The sequence below is a fragment of the Phodopus roborovskii genome, unplaced genomic scaffold, assembly GCF_943737965.1.
Source record: "Phodopus roborovskii unplaced genomic scaffold, PHOROB, whole genome shotgun sequence".
NCBI lineage: Eukaryota > Metazoa > Chordata > Mammalia > Rodentia > Cricetidae > Phodopus > Phodopus roborovskii.
The window spans coordinates 3,595,529-3,611,369 of record NW_026126618.1 but is presented as its reverse complement, the minus strand read 5'-3'; the positions used below and the strand labels follow the sequence as shown (position 1 = coordinate 3,611,369).

The 15,841-nt window shown below is 40.2% G+C and overlaps 1 long non-coding RNA gene across 1 annotated transcript; it reads left to right on the top strand.

Annotated features, from left to right (window-relative positions):
* Nucleotides 1-3,879: 3,879 nt before the first annotated feature.
* Nucleotides 3,880-13,186, top strand: LOC127237912 (uncharacterized). Its single transcript, XR_007835885.1, has 3 exons — nt 3,880-4,260; nt 12,264-12,425; nt 12,529-13,186. It is a non-coding gene; the product is annotated as an uncharacterized LOC127237912 (long non-coding RNA).
* The last annotated feature ends 2,655 nt before the right edge of the window (nt 13,187-15,841 follow it).

Here is a 15,841-nt window from a genome sequence, read left to right as displayed (position 1 = left end):
TACAGATATTACAGATACTTCCTCCCATCCCAGTTTTTTGTTTGTTTGCTTGCTTCTCTGTGGATGTGCATGGTTTTAGCCTACTGTCATTTCTATTTGTTTCTTTTCCCTTTCCTAGCTGTATGTTAGGCCACAAAATATTCATCTCCTATACCCATGTGAAGATGGGAGCACTCACTGGCCTGAGTGTGTTGTCTTGGGTATAGGGGAAGAGGGTAAGGAATTAGGAGAGGGATGTGGAATGGAGATCTGGAAGAAGCTGAGGGACAATGAGAGTGAATATGGTCAACACACACCATACAGATATATGGAATTCTCCGAGAATAGATACATAATAAAAATCATAACTTATTCCAATGTCAGGGAGATTTTTCTGTTTTCTTCTGGTACCTTTATAGCTTCTGGTCCTACACGTAAAACATTAATCCACTTAGAATTTCTGTATGCTACGAGACAGGTTCAGTTTCATTTTCCTGCACATAGATGCCCAATTTCCCAGCATCATATATTAAAGAAGCAATCTTATCACAATGTGTATTTTTGGCATGTTTGTTGAGGATCAATTGACTGTTAAAAGTGTTAGTTTATTTCATGGCTTTCTACCATATTCCATTGGCGTAAGTGTCTGTTTTTATGCGAGCCCCATGCTGTGTTAATTGCTATAGCTTTTTACATCTTGAAGTCAGGGATTCTGGTGTTCCCAGTAGTTTTATTCTTTTTAATGAAGATTTTTTTTTGATGTTGCACTAGGAATTTTAAGAATTCTTTTCTATTTTTGTGGAAAACAACATGATAATTTTGATACAGATTTTTATTGAATCTAAAGTTTACTTTGGGCAGTATGTGTATTCTAATAGCATGACTATGGACTTGGAAAATCTGATATTTTCTTTAGTTCCTTTCATTAATATTTTGTGGGTTTCATTGCATAAGTCTTTAGTGTGTATGTGTGTTATATAACTTAGGTTTTTTAAGATCCTTTATCAATGAGATTGGTTTCATGATTCCTTTTTTAGATAACTTGTTACTCATATTCAGAAATACTCAAGTAGGAACCTTAACACAATGGAGCATAAAGAATTAGAATTTCTCTAGGAATCATGTGGGAAACGACTAAAGCCCCCAGACAGAGCAGGATCTTATCTTCCAAGAAGAGAGCCCTCACCCCACCCCCCCACCCCTACCCCCTTCCCTGTTGGTCAACTCACAGCCATACTGGCATATGTGTATCTCCTGACTTTTGTTTTTCTGTCTTCTGTGAAACTATAATACCAATTCAGGCAAGGCAGAAAGAATCGAGGAGCTATCCTCCCCAAATACCAACAAACTGTAAATAACTTCATCATCTTTTATGAAGTTGTATTTCCTAACTTCTTTTGAAATATATGGAAACCAAGTTGAAGTTGGAGGGTTTGTGAGCCTAGGTGGCGCCCAGTAGCTATTCAAGTGTGAATGGGGACAAAAAAAAAAAAAAAAAAAAAAAAGTAAAAACTAGGATCACTTCACTTCACTACACTTTAAGAAATGAACTTAACCAAGTCAATATTTACAAACAACCAATAGATTGTCTTGGGGAGGTGTATTTTTATTTTATTCTTTTCATATGGTTTAAGGTTCGAAACCATCTTTAGACCAAATATATTATATCTGTACATAATTAGCATTAAAGTACTATGAAAAGATGGGATATTCTTAATGGAACCAATTGCTAGAGCCTGGCCTCCTGGTTGGATAGCAGAGGACATGTTTTATCCTTCCCAGTGACTGGTAAACATGTAGAATAGCTTTTCTGCACATTTGTACCTAGGGAATTCCTGAGACAAGCCCTTTCCCTTCATAGCCAGAGGAGCCATTCTCGGCAGCCAGTGGGCCCCTCAAACATCAGTGCATCCCCCAAACCAATGATATACTAGCTTGTGAACTGGCTGTGGCCATTTTCCTTTTCAAGCTAGTCTGAAATGCAATGTGCTTGGCCTGAAGAAGAAGAAGAAGAAAACTGAGGATTGAATGACATTTGGCAGGCATGCATCACGGATGATGTCAGTCTCTTGACGCAGGTCAAGTGAGGTCAGTTCGAAAGGGAAGGGGTAAAGAGAGTCACGAATCTGCTCATGCAGAACATTTCAAACTTCCTCAGCCGCGTTGCATCGTGGGCTCAACCGAGCAGCGTATTTGCTGAGGACTGTATAGATGCAGGGTTCCTTCGCCCTTCCCACCTTCCCAGCTTCAGCATAGTGTGCCAGGAGTGTGTGAGGTGAGGATGAGTCATGGAAGAGGGTTGATGAGAATGGTCTCTGACTGTAAGCATTGTTAGTTACGGAAAGGCAGGTCTGGGGCCGAGCTGTGGAGAAAGAACCAAGGCTTACTTTCCAATTTCCGTAGAATCTTTATTTGGCAATATATGTTTCCTTTCTCCTTCCATATGTCAAGAGGCCAAGGCACACCTTCATGAAGCTATTAGCCATCTGTCGAAAGTTCAAAATTGATGGCAAATTGAGAAAGCCAAATGGTATTTTGGCGGAAACGCGCCCTTTCTTAGGGTTCTAAGTACTCTATTGACACCTTTAATGATTAAAATTAACACCCTGACATGGGGGTACCGGCCTATAATCCTAGAACTGGGACTCAAAGGCAAGATAATTTCAAGGGCAGCATGGGCTACATGGAGAATTCCAGACCAGCCTTGGATATACAGTGAGAGACCTTGTTTCAAAAATAAATAAATAAGTCAACATAATGCATTGCAGTCTGAATACAGATATACGGTGTCCCTTGAATTAGGTAATTTAACGTGTGGCTAGTGAATCCTTAATTCCATTGCATTACATGAGAGAGTCATAAATTTCTGCCAGTTGTTTCAAAGTTTAATTGCCAGTACCATTCTTGCTTCTATGGGATAAATTCCAGCTTTAGGATCTTTATTTCCCTGACTACTTTTTTTTTGAGGGGGGGGGACTAAAGTTTTATAATGCCATGTCTCTATGGATCTATTATCTTTTATGGTATTGTTCCTTAATGTCATCAGGGCCACTCACTTATGAAATTCATACAAGTTAAGGTGGGATGGAATTTAACTTACTAAACCCTAAAGTCACAAAATGAAGAGTCTTCGTTAATGTTATTGGAGAATGGTAAATAGCTACAGTGCCTAGGTTGTATATGTACCCGTACTTGTCATAACAATCTTTCTGATTTAGAAAATACATCCCTTATTTTATATGAAAGTGATGACTGAGTTAGTTGTGTTAAGTCATCTTCCCCCAAATGAACTACAACAAATTTTAAAATGGGGACTGACTCCAAATACCACGTTCTTGCCATGCTAGCCTATCATTCTAATCTCTCAGAAGTAATTAATATATATGTAATATATATTGTATATCATATTGTATTGTATATATGATATACAATATATATATATATGTATATATATATATATACATATATATATATATATATTTGAGTTCATGGACCATTGCTAATAAAAAAACTCAGAATATTATCCCATTTTCACACTAGGCTCTTGGTCATGGTGTCATAACCAAAGTATCATTTCCCCTGTCCTCTTGGTTATGGTACCACCAATTCTAGCATTCAGTATGCCACTGAGAAAATGTGGAAAGACAGATAAAAGAAGGGGTTGGGGAAAATATATAAGCTTTATATCTGAGTACTTAGTGGCTTTTAAAGAAGTAAAAGGAAGGTATTGGGTTTATTTCTGCTTACTGGAGAAAGGGGGTCAGAAGTACCACTGGCTAAAGGGCAAGTAGACAATATCCACATGGTGATAATTACCAAATCAAATAAAGGAATAAGAGTTAGGAGTTGGGAGTTACTTCTCAATCTTCCTGGTCATTGTATCCTTCATAGAATGAAAATGTTCATTTTGGCTTTCAAGCTAGAGTTGTCATGCAAGAAGAATACACTAATTTCGTATTTTCTCATCTCCTTCTTTTGGGGATAAGCATTTGGGCTTTCTGCTGTTTATTATTTCAAAGGCATCTATATGCTAATACATTTTATGCTAATTATTTTCATGTTTGCCCCTCAGGTCATGCTTCGCATCACCCACCAGGGAGGATCATCTCTCATGAAAACTTTCAAATTTGATTTTGAAAATTTATTCAGAAAAATTTAAGCCATGCTTTTTCCCAACACAAGAAATAATATGCTCCAGAGAACCCTCTAATTCACAGAAAATGGACCTGGATGACATTTGGGTCCTCATACTACCACAGTCCTCTTGAGAAGGACAGCCAGGTACACAAAGCATTTAGCATTCTGACATTGAAGTGTTGGAAGGATGATTAAAATAAAAATCTAATAATGTGCTTTGAGGAATCTCTAAATGACTCTATGTGGTCCAGGAAGGAGGAAAGAGCTGTTATCTTTTCTCTACCATGACTGAGATGTGCTAGTGCTTCCCCTGCTCTAATACCACATTTTATTGTGTGCCATCTTCCTTCTGCGTTATTTCTAAACAGTTAATTGTGAGAGCGTTGATGCCTACAGTTGATTCTGTGCACACGGGAAGGACTAGGTAAAGAAAGAAAGAAACAAAGAAAGAAAGAAGGAAGGGAGAAAGGAGGGAGGGAGGGAGGGAAGGAAGGCAGTTAGACAGACAGGCAGGCAGGCAGACAGGAAGAAAGCAAGCAAACAAGAAAGAAAGAAGAAACTCATGCAATCAACTAGATTGATGTTTCTTCTAGCACTTTTATGATGGAGATTTTTCTCTACGAAGGTGTCATTTGTTTTAAGAGCAAATTGCTATTTGAAAAAAAAATGAATTAACCAATTAGCCTGTCTTTAAAACATTTTCCAGGGCATTCCTCTTTTGAAGATAAATAGGCTTGATATGTAATTCCTTGACAAAATGTATTGAAAGTAGACAATTTGGGATAGTGTTTCATAATCCTTCTTGGTAGGAAATTGGACTCCTTTTGTTTCCAAGCACTTGGGAGCGCCAGAATGTCCTATTACACTCCTCATATTGTTTTTAGTCCCTCTCTGTACTGAAGAAAGGCAATGAGCCTGAAATTCTACAGGGAGGGAGCCATCCTGCAGACTGAAGCTCATTCTGTGATCAGACTTTTCTTTACCTGTTCCTCTGTGCACCTTTCAGTAAGCTGGGCCTGAACACCTTTCTATGCTTTAAATGCTTCCATTGGTAGCCCTGACAGGTAACATCAGTTTGCCTGAAGTGCAGCACAGCTGTTGGAATACCTCCTACTGGCTGGCTCATTTTAATGGCTCTCGAGTTCCCAGACACCTTTGTCAGTAAGAAAGTATCTTTTTAGGCTTGGGGTGGGGAGGGGGCTGTGTGGGAATCCCTTTCTGTAAAGGGACCTGATACCTTTAGGAACCTCTCTTCAAATAGAAGGAGTTCAGAGAGAGGAAGCCAACAAAGGGCAGGTGAAGAGAGCTCCACGAACAACTTGCACCACACAGCCCAGGCAATGTTTTGACATTTTTAGCCATAATCTCTGTAAACAAGGTGGACCATTGCTGGGGATACGCGAGTCAATCAGCTAAAATAACTGTTTGTCCAGGAATGATAAAACAGTATTTTGTTGAAATCTGACAACGTATGGTGCATTTTGCTGCATTCAAAGACCTGCATTATTTTATGTGCATAACTCCAGTGACCAATCATTCTTGTCACTTTATTCTACTTACTTACCTGTGATAATAACAAAATAGCTTCACATTTACTCTTGAAAGTTGTGTCTCAAGAATTAGCCCTAATGCAGCTCCAGCTAAGAAGTACTTTCTCCTCATTTCCTTGATTTTTCTCAGCAAATAATTCAACAACAACCCAAATAAGAGCCACTGTCTGTGTGTCATTAGGCACCAGAATTTATCAGGTGCTTTGAAACTATGAACCGCACAACCTGATTGACAAGACTACTGTGAGTGGGTTGTGTTCTTTGTGAGCTGAGTTCAATGAGGGCAGGAAACATCTAGAGCTACAACCGTTGGCTATACTTGCTTGATGTGACGTGAAGTTTCAGGGACCCTGGCCTTCACTAGTCCAGAGCAGTAAAGTTGGCTCTGCAGCCCCCTGCCCCCTGTGTATGCAATGTGCAATGTGACTTGAGACTTCCTGGCTCTGCCCTGCCTCTGGAACACGAATTAAAGCTTAGAGCTTGGGAAGAAATAAACAAGTCTAGGTCTGAGTCCCAGCTTGAATATCTACACATTTTCAAATCTAGACAAATATCCTGAGATTCTTTGGCCCCATGCTCAAATTCAGTTTACTTAAATTGTCTTCGAAGACTGAATAGGAATAGGACGATGTATGTTTTGAATGCTCCACATAGTATGTGTTGTCAACTAATGGACACTACGATTAAATATCATCTTCTATTGCTATTTTAGTGTGACTGATTCTTGCTATTTTTACATTAATGATATTCAGAGGTAAAAAAAATTGAATGTTTTCCTGAATAACATACACAGTGCAGAGATGGATAGTAAATATCTTCTTTGACCAGTAAAATGATAAAAATAAAAATGTAGGAAACTTCATATGTTAAACATGACTTAGCGGAGCCTTATATCACAAAGGTCTTATATGACCTATAAACTTTATTAGTTTATTAAAGTTTTAGGATATTGTGTAAGGTGAAAATTTTAAAATTTTACCAAATTTTGTTGCTTATCTCTAACTAATACCAAATATTCAGGTGCTACTGAAAGAAAGGCAATTATAAGCAAGAACTTCTGTCCTTGCTGCCAAGAATCCAGATGTCCAACTAATGAGCTTGCTTCTTTGTTAAGGGTACTAGACATTATGCAAAGCCTCCTTGTGATCGGCTTCCTTCGTTGCTGGTTGTGATGGTCTGTGCATAACAGGGCTGTAGAACTGATCAGCATGAAGGCTGTCCACAGGAAAAGACAGCTTGCTGGTTGCAAGGCTCTAGTGAGCTGCCAAGATATCCCTGTGGGTCCAGAACATCTTAAGAAAGCATGCAGACAGGTCTCAGGGCCATTAAAAAGTTTAGCTCTGCTTCTAAACAAGAGTAAACAGGCTTGTGTTTGCTTCCCCACACAAAGAGAAGTCAGATGTTAATTAAAACTTTGGAGAGCTAGAAAGGATCGTGGCATTCTGTACTGAAAAGTCAGCTTTAACTTCTAATTGGATGCCAACAAAAAAGAAGAGAGGCAGAGAAAAAGACCCATAAATATGTTTGGTAACAAAGGTTCTTATTGTACACCGATCTCATTTAAACGGAGAAATCTTCATTTTTCTTTGTTTTGGAGAAGATTTTTAATGAGAGTAGACTCTTGAGTAGAGTACTATATTCAATGGATATTCCTATCCTTTGTTTAATCTCATTCTCTTCCCCTGAGTGTTCTGCTTCCCCATAACCACCCTCAAGAGATATGCTAGCAGAAAGCTGATGCTCGCATACTGTTGTACTTCCTGGCATTTCTTCTTAACCGTTTCCCTGGAGTAAAGTGAAGCATCACATAGGTTTCCCTGTACTTAGCATATAGTAGAAGTGAACTAAATAGCAGGTAGAAGGAAATAAGCAAACTAGAGTTACACTGACGGTTTCCCGCACTGCCCTTCTATTTTGTGAGCCGCAGAGGGAAGATCACGTCATTTCTCTTCAAATGGGCAAGCTGTGGAGTTTTTCATAGTCACAAGCCAGAGAACAAAATAAGAGAGGTTTTCATTTGTAGGATTGCCTTTCTCTTATCTTCTGGTCTTGTCTCCCAGACTGTCTGTCTGTCTCTAGAAAGCAAAGTCAATAAAAATGATTAGAGTTGGCATCTCACAAATGTACACCCTTAAAGCATGAAGCAGTGCTGTGCAGGAAATATTTTTCTGACCTTTTCAAATTGCATCCAACTGTCTTGGGAATTTCTCAGGGACTCGAGGTAATAAGGTTCAATCCGTTTTACTGTCTGCCTTCAAATTTAGTTCCTCCAGAGCTGGAACTTATCTATCTCTTGCATTCTGGTCCTGGCATCCAGTCAGAACAGAAACTTATGCATCTTTTTTCACTCCATCTTAGTTTTTTTTTTCTTTTCTTTTACCATGGTATGGAATCTGCAACCATGTCTGCTTTCCACTTACTATCCCTTTCAAAAACTAAGCGTTAGCCGGAGACGAATTTGATTATGTGGTCCTTTGAGAAGGTCTTGTTGAATTTAATTAGCTTTTAAATTTCATTCTCTCTTAAATCTCAGGTTTTTACCTGTGTGATTTGTTGCCTCAGTGGACTTTATAAAAAAAAAAAGCCTTCCACTTAACTACATTGAGGGCACTCTTTAAAAATAATACAAAAAAGGCAAAAACATGGGAGTTTCTTTTGTTCTGAATTGATTTTTGCCTTTCTTCTGTGAGGCCCAAATGGAATGGACAAGCTCTCCGGTAAGGAAGGGAATTATCCAAGTGTGACATGTTAAAAGGCAACTGACTGGCCCCTTTCTTCACTGTTCTGCTTGAAGGAGAACAGAAAACAGAAGTCGGAGACACATTTTCTTTTTGGACCTCTTGAAAGCTCTTGATGTCAAGAAGCCTTGACAGGAAGTTAAAGAGTTTCTGAGACTTTTCATAGTCATGACATCACATGCTGGATGTGACTCTGGTATGGTAGAATGTTCCAGATGCAGCAACGGTCCCTGTGGTACTTTCTGTAGAGAGTAGACTCTGGGCTGGAATGCCACACGGTCTGGAGAGCCCAGGGCTCATCCCTTTCTGATTTGGGAGGGGAGTTCATGGACAAACAGCCAGGAGGAGGAGGACACCTTTTTCAAGTTGCCCATCTTAGTGTCTCCTCTTTCATGTAGTTTGTTGCATTTGATCACATAATTTCTATGGCCTCGTAAAGCTGTGATAGTTCCAGACAACCCCATTTAGAAAGCAGGCTTTGGGAAGGGAGAGAAGGGATCTGTCTGTCTAAATTCACAGCAGTGGTTTTGTTCTTCAAAACCTAGACTACACATACTTACACCAAAGTTTATCAAGTTTATCATCCATAATATAGTGTTCCCTTCCACTTAAAACAGCACTTAATATATTTTTTTCAGTAAAATATAAAATGTTGTCTTCAGAGTGTACTTAAGTGCAAGCTGCTATTTTGTTCATCTTATTAGCGGCATTCAGTCCTGATGTCTTTTGATGACTGGACATGATTAGCTGGCACTTTGGTAGAGATGAAGTAGAATGACACCTTTTTAAATTTCACATTTGCCCACTGGTTGAAATAAGGTTGGTGTCTTATCACCAATTGAAGAGTAAAGGTTTTCACGTGCAATTAAAGTGGGTTGATTTCTGGAGGGGAGCGACAGTATACCCTGAAGAGTTGGGAGTGTGGGTGTACATGTCTCTGTGTATTTGTATGTGCAACTATGTGGGAGGCATACATACGACCCTAAAGTCAGGAATGGAAGGCAGCAACTACACAGCGCAGAGAGTCTGTTTTTGGCCCGTAGGTGCCTTTTTTTACTCCATTGGAAACTTGGCTGCATCTTGTCTATGAGAACACAAAGTCCATGTCACTGTATTTAGTGCTGCCTCCGTCTTGTTTCTAAGACACCATTTTTTTTCCCCCTGTCTTCAAGACCCATAAATACAATGAACTGCATAGACTTGCCCCTGAAATAGTAAAGTGTTTGGAATCTATCAGCTTTCAACCAGGGTGAATTCAAACCACTAGTTCCTCTACTTTTCTGGGTGTTCTTAGGAATGCTGGAAAATCAAAGGAACTTTCAGATGGACAGGCACATGGGGCCGGAGGGGGGGCAGGGAGGAAGAAGAAGCCTAAATTACAATGTCAAGGGCAGTGTTAGCTGTTTCTTAAAAGCTAAGTGTCAGGTGTGTTCAGAGGGAAGGAAGTGAGGCTTAGAGAATTTGCAACTGGATTTGTTTGGAAGAGGAAGGATTCCGAGAGGATGATTTGTGTGTGGGAAAGAACAAAAGTCACTGTTCTGAGCGGCATAATGGGGCTTCCATGCTTATCTGTCAGAGAATTGCCTTCAGTAAAGTTACTAGTTTTAATGGTGGCCAAGAGTTCTGACTGGTGGCTCATATTATCTTTACATACTTTCTTATTACTTTAGAACAATACAGGTGTGGGAAGAGAGTGATCACATGTCATCCTTACAGGGTCACATTCACCTTACCCATCTCTGTTTGTGTTAATATCCACTCATGATAAAGGGAAACATTTTGAAGTAAGAATGTGCTCAGGGGTTCTCTATCTATCTATCTATCTATCTATCTCTCTCTCTCTCTCTCTCTCTCTCTCTATCTATCTATCTATCTATCAATTGGGAACAACCTGCTTCTATTTGAATAATGTTTGTCTACTAGAATATCTAGGAATATTACATCCCTTCAACATACAGCCGAGAATTTGTTTTCTATTTGCCTCCAACATCTCTGTAACAAAAACAAACACTCTTGATTGCCAAGTCAGGCTTATTACTGGACTGTCTGCTCAATGAAGATACTGACATTCAGGGATTCAATTTTTCTCATATGGAAATGTCTAATATGCTTCCCAATGTGGCTCAGAGACAGGACTCCATTATTTATCAGGGTAAACTGGGGCTCTTTGGGTTACCAAGGCATCACTCAGGCTCGTAAGCCAGGGTGGGTACCTGGTCAGCACATCATGTGTTCCCAGACACATCAGATGTGGAACTGATTCAAACTTAATCAGAGTGGTAGGACCTTGAAGGCTTTCACTAACATTCACTACACACACATCCTTCCTAAAGAATACTTGGAAAATCCAGTCACCATTTCAGTGGAAACAAATACATGCCTTAAAAAAAAAAAAAAATGCCAGACAAATCTACATAGAAAGAAGCCAGCATGGTTTTAAATGCAAATGTAATTTCAAAGTGTCTCTCCCCTTCTGTGGCTTCCCGTTTATCTCTTCCCTTGGGTCTGAGGTCTCTTAAATATGTATGTAGTCTCCATCCAGTGTTCATGGAAGACTTTGCCCTTTGTACAAGATCCCCGTTGATTGCCACTATCAACCTTCTTGGAAAGACACTCAAAATAACATGAGCAAACAGGAATAAATGCCTGTCACACTCAGGTCTTCTTCAGCACTTTGCTTGCTGACAGCCTGGCCCCGTCTGTGTTTTCGGAGCTGTGCACCTGCCCATGTGCTGTGATCTGCTGGTAAGCTCTTCTTGCTGTCAGGCTGTAGCAGTATTTATTTTGCCTTAATTGGAACCCCACTGTCACCCTGTGGGATTCTCCCCCTTGGCAAGGCAATATATCCCTATAGACCTAGAGCACTAGTGCCCTGGTAGGTTGTAATATTATATTCAGCAATAGTAAAATTAGAACCAAAATTTAACCAGAACCTAGGTTAATGGAGTTTCTGGGTGTTTCTATCTTTGGTTTTTGTTTTGATATTATTAGGAACTCCAGATATTTCTTAATGTTTACCTCTGGGCTAAAGCAGCGCAGTGGGAGCTCAGGTTGAATACTGTCAGAGTTTCTTCTGCCTTGGCTTGGGTCAGGGTGAAGCATGAGAGTAACTGTCAGCATGTCCAGCCATCGCCCATACTAAACCAGTAAGCAATAAATACCAACGGCATGGCACACTATGTGGAAGTCACCCTTATACTTATTTACTTCCCCTCCCCTTTCCACTGGATGACAAGATGGCTGCGATGCCTTACTTCTGTTGAAATCACATTGGTTAAAGTTTACCACTCGGTCCTGTTGGTCTTAACTTCGGGTGTCAAAACAAGGTTTGTTGCCTGGGTCTCCGTGGACAGCCAGCCCATTGTGTGTTTTTGGTTTCAGCCTCTGCTTCTTCTCCTGTGCTAATTTTATTTTCATCATTAAAGTTCATGAAGACTTAATTATTAGCCCTCTAATTTTCCAGGAAAAAAAATGTTGATTTATTGAACTGGCTGCAGCAAAAGAAGATCAATCTGACAGTATAGGTTAATAGTAAGGAACAAAACGCATCCATAATTAGGAGAGAAAGGACTTTGCTTGTTCCTCCCAGTTTATAATAAAAAGCCCCTTGCCAAAGTGTCTTGGAAAATAATGCATTCAGACTGAGTCGAATTACCACCCAGCACATTCTATTTATCTGCAGCTTAAAAAGCAGCTGCGGTTTTTGTAAGAAGCGATGAATGTGGCATTCCTACTTAAAGGTAGAAGAAAAAGAACACCCCTTGTTTTGTAATAAGGGGATTTTCAATTTAAAAGAGAGAGTGAGCCTGTTGTGTGAAGTAGGGTTATTACAGCCACTGTATTCTATCTCACCCACCAGGAGGCTAATAATGAAGGGCCAGGGAAGGAGGCCAATGCTACAAGGGTTATCTCACAACCTCAGATGGTGGATAAGTCGAAGGAGGCAGAATCGCTTCTGGATGACATTCAGAAAGGCTGGAGTGATTATTTGGAAAAGAAAACCCTGCTTTTTCTTTCAAAGGTAAACAGTTCATTTCATCTATCAGTTGCATGTTTCAGTAAAAAAAATATGTATATATAAAGATATCCAGTCTGTCTTAAAAACACACACACTCTCTTTTTAGGTACATGAATATTATTGAGACCTGCCCTTCTAATGGTACGTCCTTAGAATCCTGCCTTAGACAAAGGATACACTCGGAGCCTTGCTGCACCTAAAACCACGTTTTGAAAGATCTGCCAAGTTCACTTTTAATCATGAGAAAGAAATTACCCACATGGAGACAGCAGAAAATGAGAAAGTAGAGCTCGTGCTGCGAATAATTCCAGAGAGTGCCAAGGGGCTAGTTGAGGAATGGCTTCATGAGGTGAATATCTTTAGCTTGTACTTAGGGTTTGGTTAGCGTATAATCATCTCTCTTTTAGGAGCGAATACGATCCTAAGTGTACTTCCATCCAAGAAATGCTCTGGGCATTTGTGAGATGTTGACAGATTTAATATCAGCCTCACCCTTGCTGTTATTTATGATGACTAATTCTACATTTATAAATATGCAGAGATCAATTTAGGTGGAAAGGCTCTCTGAGCCCATGTCTGTCACCAGCTGTCTGTCTTTATGTGCAGGTGTTGTGCTGTGTGGCTTGCCCAGTAATTTATGTCTCTGTGTATGTGTGCATTCCTCTTGTTGTCTCTGCTCTGTTGTGAATGTTTATTGGGAGAATTAGCCAAATGATAGGTTCCCAAAAAATGGGACCCAAGACTTCCATTTGAGTTTTGGAACAGGTTAAAAAAAAATATATATATATCACATCATTTTCAGTTTGTTCCAAGAGAGGGAGGGTGCCAATTGGGTAGGAGTCATTACGTGATGAAACAACCAGGATTCAAATTGCACATCACTTTCAGGGTCAAATTAGTTTGAAACTCCCTTCTCCTTTATGATGACTGTTTTAACCCCTTGATATTTATCTGTTTAAAACAAAAAAAAAGGCCCTGAATTCAACCCCAGTACACTGTAGCTCTTCTTTGTTTTATTTTTCTAAAGATCAGATCCAAGAAAACTAATACTTTACTATTTTAAGAGCATTATTACTCACTTGATTCTCCCCCAAACGTGTCATTTCTTTGTGGGGGCAAATTAATATTACATCAAGTCAGTAAACAAATAAGTGATAATGCTTCTTCCTTCTTTTAAGATTAATTTTGCTAGGAAATAGGAACGGGGACAGTCGAGGGTCTTTGTGAGTCACGGAGAAAGAATGCCACAAAACCCCCACGTTGGGTCTGTCTTTCATTTCCCACACAAGCAAGTTGCAGGATTGCCATGCCAACCTTAAGCAATTTTGGCTCCCAACAATCTTGTGCCCGGAGTCTTTCAAACTCCCCTTCAATCCTGGTCAAAGGGCCAAGGCAAAGACTTGTAGAAAGAATGCATTATCTGAGAAAATGCCAGGCAGCTTTCCCATTGGGATATGTACTTGGTGCCACAGTTAAGCATCACTGGGGTCCAAGATATGCGTGATCGCCTTTATGGAGTGTGGGGGCTCCCGATGAAAGGGAAAGCATGGAAGTGGCTAAGAAAAGAGGTCATTCCTCCAGGAGATTTCAAACAGAGCAAGGCAAGGCTCTTGGATACCATGTGTAAGGGAGGAAGAGGCGCAGTAGAGAAGGTGAGCCAGATGGGGGTGATTTGTCTTGGAGAGTGGAGTCACCTGGGAATGGAATGAGGCAGAGGAGATAGCCAGCTGGAGGAGGAGGTCGGGGTAAGGCAGAGAGGTAAAGGGGGCAGGTGAGCAGCTGTGTTTATTTTAATACATGTCATTTAACCCTCACCTAAAAACAAATTGGAGAGGTTTGGGAGTGCATTAATCTGGACCCAATTAGCATGTCTTTCTCCTTGGAAAAGTGCAACCTGAGATTAATGAATACTAACCAGAGTTTCAGATGCAGCACTTAAATCATTTGCATGTTCGTGCATGATAATTGAAGTTATGTATGCACTTCCTTTCATTTAACTATTTCCAGTCTCCTCGTGATTCATATAAACCAAAACCTCATTATAGTGATTTGTAGGTAGAAATTTGTAGGTAGCTTGCCTAGCATTTTACCCCTAGGGGAAAAAACTGAAGTGGTTGGGGTTTTGTGAATTTGAATTTGAGCAGCACGTTCTTTTTTTAAATGCAGAGGGTAGTTGATAATAGATAGGGTGGAATGCTGCTGCTTCTGGAGTTGGTAAATAGGCACCTCAGACATAAGTTTTGAAAGGCTAGAAAAATATGGAAAATTCCAATATCAAGCTTTCAGGTTTCGGTTCAGCCACACGTGTTTTTATAATGCTAGGAGCAAGGCCACTTAAATGCAGCATGAGAAATGTTCTTGGAGTTTGGACCTGTGTTGCTGAGATCACTGAGCAACTTCAGCACCAGCATTGCTTCTGGCTTAGTTAGAAACTTGTTTCCATAGAAAAGGGTGGGGATGCCCTCAACTTCTGTGAACGGCTACAGACAGGCAGGCTGAACTTGTGGACCCTTGATGCTATGGGTTTGATCCCTTCCCTCTCCTTCCTTCCTCCCTCCATCCCTTCCTCCTTCCTTCTTCCTTCCTTACCTTCCTCCCTCCTCCCCTTTCTTTCCTTCTTTTACTATTTGGATGTAGATGGCTTAATGATACCATAGCACACACAGGTCCTAATTAAGAGTCCCCCTTTCCCCGGGGTACCACATGAATTATCTGAACACAGACAGTGAGTGTGTAAGAAAGCATCCAATGGAAGAAAGTAGAAGCAGGAGGCTTGAAATAATTCTCCTGGCTTCAGTTTGCACAGGGATTTGTCTGTCTTCTGTCTCTCCTTATGTGTTTCTAAGTTCAATGTCCGAGTGATGAGCCTTTCTGCAGGCAGGAGTTCTTCCCAGCGCCCTTTGTTTTTGATGACATTCTATGGTTGAATGTTACCGAGTGTCTCCTGGTCTTGTTTGTGGTCCTTGTAGCTAAGAATGTCATTGAAGGATAAAATCTTGTTAATTTGTGACGTTCCCGTTTAAGTGTGCTTTGTGTCACTTACATGTAGCTTAAAATGTTCTCTAATGTAGCATGAAATGATTGGTTAGCTTGGAAATGGTTGTGAAGTCGTGTGAAGAAAATAAGTTTTGCATCCGACCAAGAGAAATTCACTCTAGTGCTTTATGGCTTTTTATTCCTATGTGATCGTAATAAAGTCTCATGTAGGGATGGAAGCCATGAAATACATTGTGAAAATTCATCAACTAAGAAGGGGCCGTCAGTATAGAGAACTGTAGCCTGTGGAACGTGCTGGAGACGTGAGCTAGTGGACAGCTCTACTGCCCTGTTGGTGTTCCTTGAGTGTCTTTATCCTTAGGCCTTGACAGCTGAGGAATGGAGGTTGCAAGAGTTCTTTCATCTTCCTGACCACTGCTTAA